We start from the raw sequence: 8,440 nt of genomic DNA, 5'->3' as shown, positions 1-8,440 counted from the left end.
GATCTCATCCTGTAATTCAAACAGATGGGATTCAGCCATCGTCAATCTGAGGAGAGGCAGGCAGAGAGAATCAGTCAGGCAAACGAGGGGTAGTGACTTGTGAAGAAGTCAAAGTGGAGCTTTATCTTTACTTTGTGAGGAGGAGGAGGAGATTTAAAGTGAAATCTGAGAGCACATCTGAGAAGACAAACATTAGGAGTAGTGCTGGGGTGTTGGTTAATATTTAAGTGAATCAAGGTCACCACTGCAGTTTTATTCACCTGAATATCTCCAGATACGAATTATCTACTTGTCTTTACTGACCAAGAATATTGGCTTAGTGCTTGGGGTTACATGTCATGATTTATAGAATGAAAAGTATTGAGTTTGGACTGGTGCTTTGACTTCATTTCACTTTTTGATCTTTCACTCAAAAAAATGTTTATCTTCAGATTTTAGAAACAGCACAGAAACATAAGGCTGTCTGGAAGTCATCGGAGGAGACGTCTGCTTGGGAAGTTCAATCCACAGCCTTAGGGTGCAGCCATCACAAAACAGTGAGGTATGGACCTCCAGCAAGACTCAAGAGACCCTGGGATATAAAGTCATGTTCGGCCTGCAGCTTCCTCCAAGGCTTCTCCTTTTTATTCTTTTCATAGTCCTTCCTCTTTTTGTTCTTTAGTTAGCTTTACCTTGATTGTTGATTTTGTTATTTATTTTTAATCACTGGAACTCAGTCTAAGAGGACGTGGTCTACAACACCTAGTCTCTGCTCAGGGGTGTTCAGTATTTACAGTCCAGTATTGAGTGGGAGTGCTGAATAAATTTAAGGGGAGGTCAGCATCAGAGTGGGGATGAGACCTAAAGGTCCTTCTATGTCAAACTGTATTGCAGCTTGTTGTTGCAGGTCTTGAAATGTAGTATTCTAAGGTATACGGAGTCCATTTAAGGACAACTTCGTACCTCTGAAAAACATTCCATCCTCCCTCCTGCGCCTTTGAAAATGGCCTCCACCCTCCAACCTCCAACAAAAACTGCTTTGGTATTCCGTCATCTGACAAAGTGCCATCCTCCCCACCGCCTCAGACCTCAGACGTCTCATCTTCTTGTCTAACTTGGTATATGTCCAGATTTGTCATATCTCTCTAGTTCAGTGGCTCTGTTAATTATCTTCCTTTTTGTTTGGTGTGTTTGGTCAAGTCAAGTCAAGTCATTTTTATTTACAGAGCTCATTTAAAACAACAGCAGTTAACCAAAGTTCTGTACAGTTTCCATTAATAGAATGATAAATTTATACAATAAAGATAAACAAGAAAAAACAAGCAACAAATACTCTCATGCTGTTTCAAAAGCCACAGAGAAAAGATGTGTTTGATTTAAAAAGTGACTTGATATAAAGGAGTAGACAATTACAAAGCTTAGGGGCAGCTACTGCAAAGACCCCGTCCCCTCTAACCATAAGTCTAGACTTCTGGTCAGAGGACCTCATGAGGGAGAATACGGGAGGTCAGAGGTCAGTAAGATAAGAGGGGGCTTAATTCAGAGACTCGAAAACAAGCGATAAGATTTGAAACTCAATCCTGTAGTGAGCAGGCTGCCAGTGGAGCTAAGACTGTGGTGATGTGACTGATGTGGGGTGATGACGGGTTCACTCCTATATAATGAGCTGCAGACGTCAAGCTGAGAGGAGACAAAGGCAGGAATTACTTTCTGAAAATCAACTGCAGACGGACTTTAGCAAATCCCCTGAGCTGACAGAAATGGGCTTTAACAATGGAGTTCATTTGTTTGTCCAGTTTGCAGGAATTATCAAAAGTCACACCAGGATTTTTAGTCTCTTTTGCTGTTACGCTCTGCTTGCCTACAAAACATATGGTCAGAGGTGTGCATAAGACGATTTCTTAGGATATTTTAGAAGGCTTTTGATCAGGTACTCTACGAGAGGTCAGATATTAAATTAAACAAAGTGGGAATTCAAGACAGAGAAAGCAGCCTTAAATTCCGGAAACAAAGGATTATGGGGCCATGAACCTTAGCAGGACTTTTTTTAATTAAAAGTGGTGTACGTGAGGGGTCACTGCTTTTCTATTACATATAAATGATCTGGACAGGAATATGAAAAACAGTGGAATCGTAGATAATTTAGAATCATCTGAGTCAGATCTGTGGGATGTGGACAGAATACACATTTGGGCAGATTTGTCACACATCAAATTTAACAGAAGATGATGTAAATGATTGCCCCGTGTTAGATCTGAATACACAATGTGTTCCTCCAAGAGGAATCATGGCTCATGATCCAGAATAAGTGTTGGGAAGCCAACCCAGTTGTCTGTAATTACTTTTAACATCCACAAAAATTAACGTACTATGGTGTTTGAAGAACAAAGAATAACGCCTCTTAGGATCTCATGTGGGGTCAAGGCACAAAGGAGCTCTGTCTCCTCACTCTCCCAGTCAATGAGTGACGGCGCTGTGCTTTTATAATCCAGGGACCCAAAGGGGTGGGGTCAAATGACCTCACTGGGCGGGGTCTCGCACTGTGGAGGAAAAGGAAGATAACACAGTTAGCGGCAGCTCCCCCTGTCAGCCCACAATGGAATTACATACCTGGGAGGATGGTGACCCTCTGATATCAAATAGGATATTAGATTATATAGCACCTTACACATTGTCACTGATGTGTGGAGGACAAGTCAAATGGGTTATTCTTCAACTATATAGTGCACTAATGGATCTTCACCTGGAGTACTGTGTGTAGTTTTGGCCTCCATATTACAAAAAAGAAAAAGCAACACTAGAGAAAGTCCATTTGGGAGCTGAAAAGTGAGAATCAAGAAGAAAGAGTGAAAGACAGTTTAAACAAATGGAGATTAAGATGTGACATGACTGAAATGCTTCAAATGATATGATGGTCCAGTGGATCACCTCTCATTAACACAAAGACACAGCTGAATAATTCTTAAGGCAAAATTTCACAAAAATTATAGAAAGACGTTCTTCACGTGGAAAAAGTGACCTAGTAGTGTGGTAGAGAAAAGAACTTTAGGGAGGTGACTTGATGTTATTTGGATAAAATTAGGTGAGCAGGATTGGTGTTCTCTGTTTGGCTGAATGGCCTGCTCTCTTGTTCTGATATTCCAATGCACCAAACAACAGATCCTATTGGTATTGTTTATTTGACTGGCTCAGCTCAGTGCTTAACCTGACCAAACTGATACTACTTAATGAAAAAGAGCCTTGTGGATTGTCGAGTCCAGTTTCCACAATTTGACTCTTTGATATCTGTGGATTTAAACACATAATGCCCATTTTGTTTGGTCCTCATTCTTAAATGGCGTTGTCTCTGATTTCTTTGCAGATGCCACTTTTAGAACTCTGTTTAAGAAATCAGCCTCAGACCTGAATCCTCTTAATAATAACTTTGTACCCACTTATGGCCTGTTTCTGATGAAATCCCACAAACCCCTTTGGGAGCTGCAGAAGCCCCTACAAACTTGCCTTCTACTCACATTTCCCTCCGTCAGACCCTTCATCTCCCTGAAATCCGGAGCGTCAACAAACACTGAAAGGGCCAGACTCCCAGAATTCCCAGAGCACATGAGCTTATCCTGGACCACACGGTCAGTCTGTAATGTCATTGGCAGTTTGGAGGAACGCAATGCTCTCATGTCTCCTCCTATCTCCACAACTGCCTTCTGTCTGGACAGGGGGCCTGGAATTGGTGACCACAAGTGACTTGCCTGTCCTCTAATGTCCAAGAGGAACAGTGCATGCTTTATAGAAAATTGTATTCTTAAAGTTGGTAATCTCGATGTATTAGAAAAGTATTATCAGCACATAAAAAAGTAGACACTATATTTTATGAATTATTAAGATGTAAGGGTTAGGAGTTAAACAGATCATATATATATATATATATATATATATATATATATATATATATATATATATATATATATATATATATTAAGCCACAGAACACCATTACCTCTCCAAGTTAAAGCCTGGACCTGCAGGAGAGTTGTGAAGACCCCTTAATAAGGAGGGGAATTTAAACTCTTGGGTTGTAAATACTTGGTAAGTGCTGGGAAAGAAGGGGATGCAGGTAGGGCTTGTCAGACAGATATGATGGACAGTGAAGAGTTTGACACCCGCCCAGCTGAGAGATAATGGTAAATTAATTAGAGGCAGGACTAAAGTGAAATGTTGAGGAGTCAGATGAGGGAGAATAATGGCTTAAATGATAAGAATTGTAATAAAAGAAAAAGTGGATCACAGACCCGAGTTCGATTCTCTGCTGGACAGAATTTTTTTTTTTTAACCTTCGCCGTTCTGCCTGCCTGAACTCCCTGTCTATCTATGTAGTAATAACAGTAATTTTATTATTATTATATAACAGCTTCCCTGTCTGCCTATCATATAGTGCCTTTCCTTCCTATCTATCTATATATCTATCCCCTTAGCTGTTTTTTATATATCTATTATACAGTGTCCTATGTGGTGCAAAACAGGCAATTACAATGATTTTCGGAATATATAAAGTCAGTCCTGAATATATAAAGTCAAAACTTGAATATATAAAGTAATTTCTGAATATATATAGTCAGCGTCAGAATATATAAAGTCATTACTGAATATAGAAAGTTAGAGTTGGAATATATAAAATTTCCGTGCTTGTCATTTCACTCGTACTAGTGAAAGGTAAACTTCGACAGAAGCCACTCAGAGTCGATCGGGCATGTGAGGTTCATCCAAAAATGCGCCCATGCAAAAAGAATAAATAAATATCGTGTTCAAAATGCCAGGCACGTACATCATTTTGAATGAATTAACTGAACAGTGGGTTTTTTTTAATATTTTTCTGAAGATGTTTTTGTTAACTTAGTTCATTACGTTGTAGTAGGAACTCATTGAGTTTACTAAAAATGTGCCTGAGTCGTTTCAATCAATATCAATATAATCTGAATTTAAATTTATATATTTAGGAATGAGGTTATATATTCCAAAGCTGATTTTATATATTCGGTAAAGACTTTATATATTCTGACGCTGACTTTATATAATCAGGCTTTGACTTTACATATTCGGGAGTGACTTTATGTAAGTAACATATACAGTAAATGTTAATGTGTTTGGGCACATGCACCGTCCTTTGTATGTAAGTGCCAGATCTAATGTTATTACCTTTATTTATTTACTTACTTCCTACAGCGTAAAGTCACGAGTGCAGTGCTTCCCATGTACATATACAAAGTACAGCGATGACAAAAGTGCATTCTTGGTCTGATGTAGAACAATCATCATGATTTGAGTTGACCTCTGTTATGTGTCTGTGAAAACAGAAGTGCCAAATGCGGGGGGGTTTGGTGGTTGAGTTGGGATTGTGAATGCGGCTGAGAGAATAACAGAATAAAAAAAAAAAGCTAACCTTTATAAGTATCATAAATTACACCGGCTGTTACAGACTGGAATCAAATGTATGTTTTTATTTTAAAATAGTAAGAATACGTGCAGCTCACTTTTCAAAACGGGCTCATCTGAATTCAAACCCGTGAAGTTCAGACTACCAGTCAAGAGCTGATACTGATGAGCCACCACAGTACTCTTACCAAATGCATGTGAATATCGCACTCTAACATGGGTTGTTTTTCTGTAGTTATATTTTTGAATAAAAGTGCACTACTTCTATTATATTTGTACTTTTTGTGAAGCTGTTTCTTTGATATTTGGACTTCAGGCTTCACACATTATAAACTTCATGTCTACATTTTGTCAGTTATGAATAAAACATGAAAAACGTTTCTTTTTTAGCAATGTGTTTACATAGATCGTTGTAGACACGGAACACACATGAAATGCAAGTGTTTGAAATAACGATATAGTATTTATAAAAGGTGTCATTTTGCTTGACTTCTCACTCTATACAACTCCAAGCAACTGACACGCAGGTAAACAGACTTGAGCTGAGAAAACTGTGCGCCGGTACGGGATGTGATAGTACAGTAGGCTGCTTGCTGTTTGCTGCTTAGCCACAAATTTAGAAGACAAAAGACATGACAGAGAGGTGTGAAGCATTTTAAGGTGGCACGGATCTATGAGTTTTTTTGAAGGCTCTGGTAATTCTAGTGTTAATGCCATGAACAAATATTGGAGTGCAAAGAAAAAGTTAAGTGGCCAAGAAAAAGAGATCCAGAGAAAGTGCAATCAGCTCCAGCTGGGGGGTTGACATGGAGAAACAAAAAGGAAACCCCGGCTGCGCTAACCCGCGCCTCAGACGCGCCCAGAGAATCCTACTTGTGAAGGGTTAGGGTTGTGAAGGTCAGTGTCCAATGTGCAGATTCAAAGCCAGTGACAAATAATGATATTGAGATGGTAAAGTGTTACTGTAATGTTAGGCACTGGAGCGGCATATACACGCGTCAAAAAGAGGGTCACAATGCACCTACCCATGTGGGATTCTCAGGACAAATGCAATTAATACCTTTGACAGCTCCAGTGCCTTTGTGCATATAAAATAAAATGACCCAAATTCTGATATTAGCTCCTGACAGCTCGCCGGTAAATTTGTTGAGAAGGGATGCATTGTGCAAGTTAAATGTGACTATTTGGAGGGTCAGACTCAAAGGACAATGTGAGTTATTGCAGTGACAGTTTATCTAATAGTGGACAGACCACCTCATTCTATCAGCCAAGCGGTAACTGACCACTGAAAAGTGTGAGGATCGTTTATTGAGTTTAAGTTACTAAAAGCTAGAAAGCCCAAATTGGAGTTTCATTTCCCAATGATTCACGAGACTACAAGTGACAGTCAGCTGGAGCAGGAATGGCTCTCTTGTCAGGCTGGTCAGCTTGCCTCGCACTACATGGTGATTGGAGATCAAGGAGCCGCAGTGCAGAGAGATCACAATGAATTTACTAAAAGGGGGTTTAGAAATTCTCTTGCCGTGCCCTACATAACTTTGTTGGTAGCGCAAGGGTATGAAAGCAAAAATTTAGGACCCATAATGAAGAATGCAGAGTAAGTGAAGTGGAATTCAATGAATGATCCAAATGATTAATAAATCTGAGAATAAAAAGCATCTAAGAATGTTATATTCCTCCATTATGGAAGGAGTGACTAAAGTAGCAGACCTGCCAGCCTCCAGACAGTTAAAGAACCATAAAACAGAGAAAGAGCTGCTGAAATCTGAGATGGAGAGTGCAGTCCTGAGCAAACTCTGGTCTACACGTGACACAGACGTAGGCGTAGTGGTCACGGCTGATTTAGTTGAGGTGGGAGTGAAGCCTGAAAGCGGAGCCCCTTGGAAAATTCAGTATCCACTAAAACCAGAGGTCAAGGAAGGAATTTACAGCACAGTAAGTGGCTGATTGCAGCAGGAGTGCTAAGAGAGACACCGAGCATTTGTAACACGCCCTTGGCTCCCTGTTCTGAGATGACAGATCAAAGTGGAGGTTAATGCAGGACTAAGAGCAGTAAATGAAGTAGTGCAGGATCAGCCAGCAGACGTCTCTCACACCCACACGCTGCTCACAAATGTTCCGGTGAAAGCAAAGTATATTTCAGTCATTGAGCCGTGTGCAGCTTATTCCAGCGTTCTGTTAGTTGAGGCAAATCAGCCACTGGTCACCTTTACATACAGAAAGGCTAGGATGAGGATGAAGATCAGCAGAGCAACGGCTCCGTCACAGTTGGAAGGAATAAGTGAGGTACCTCAGGCAATGACAGTGGGACAGATGGGGACATTTTGAGGAGACTTTCATGTACTGACTTTAGCTTAGACTGGATTCTGGAATACGTTTTAAAAACAACTCCTCTGAGAAACACAATGAAGGCTGCAGGGTTACAAAATGTGAAAAATCATTTGAATTGGACAATTGCTGCTAATGTGCTATTTATCTCTATTAAGTAGGTGCTGCAAACAGCTGTTTTTCTGAAAAGTATAAAATAATAAGAATGTCTTAACATGTGATAAACTGAAAGATAATATAATGAACCAGAGAGTAACAGGATGTGTTAATGTGTTAAATAGTAATAATACTGAGGTGAGTTTGAGTGTGTTAAATACAGTTTGGTTATTATGTGTGTGTATGTGTTAAAGAGATCCCTGTGCAGGCATGTAAAACAAGCATAACTGTGTCAACACAAGTGCTGATGTTTGAGAGGATGAGGCGATTGATAAAATGTGTGCAAGAATGGAAGTATATTTGTTTGTTTAAATTGTTTAAATTAAAGGAGCTCTTCATTCTAAAATAAAGAGAGATGAATAGGTTGTGTAAAAGGTCTCCAGATTAGACATGACACTGTATGAGCACCACATTCCTTTAAGTACTGGCCAGGCTCAAATGGAGAGAGGATTTTTAATAAATAAGTCTTCTTCTTCTTTTGGCTGCTCCTGTTAGGGGTTGCCACAGCAGATCATCTTCTTCCATATCTTTCAGTCCTCTTCATCTTGTTCTG

Source organism: Polypterus senegalus, chromosome 2 (assembly GCF_016835505.1).
Source record: "Polypterus senegalus isolate Bchr_013 chromosome 2, ASM1683550v1, whole genome shotgun sequence".
NCBI classification, from domain to species: domain Eukaryota; kingdom Metazoa; phylum Chordata; class Cladistia; order Polypteriformes; family Polypteridae; genus Polypterus; species Polypterus senegalus.
The sequence above is the reverse complement of the archived record's forward strand: the minus strand, read 5'-3'. Positions refer to the sequence as shown.